A 464-nucleotide genomic window follows, 5' to 3' on the forward strand; every position below is an offset into this window, starting at 1 on the left:
ATTCAGTATGATTTAATGTTTATACCTTTGTGAAGGTTTTCATATAAACAAATCCACAAATCAGAAAACAATTCTTTGTTAAATCAAGTTTCTTGATTTGGGGTTGGGAAAATATGGTCACCATGATATGGCTAAAAAAATGTTTAAATATTTACAGTTTATGTTCAGCATTAAAGGACAATAAGTGATAGCAAAGTCTTGTCAAGTCTGATTCAGATTACCTGTGGCTGGTGTGAATTATACAGAATTACACAGAGTTTAATGGTTCTTTGGCAATTTGCCTTGGCCAAGGGCCAAGGTAGCCATTGCTTCAATCAAACTGCTCTCCCCACCCCTACCCAAAGACAATCTCTTTTCCTGCCTAAATCTTGAGTGTATCTGTGATTAAGCTCTTACTGGCACACTCATACAAATGCCAAAGTGTTGTTTTTCTCATAATCTTCCTTTTTTTTTTTTTCCTTTAT

This window comes from Orycteropus afer, unplaced genomic scaffold (assembly GCF_000298275.1).
Source record: "Orycteropus afer afer isolate SDZICR_OR568_19922 unplaced genomic scaffold, OryAfe1.0 scaffold00785, whole genome shotgun sequence".
Classification (NCBI taxonomy): Eukaryota; Metazoa; Chordata; class Mammalia; order Tubulidentata; family Orycteropodidae; genus Orycteropus; species Orycteropus afer.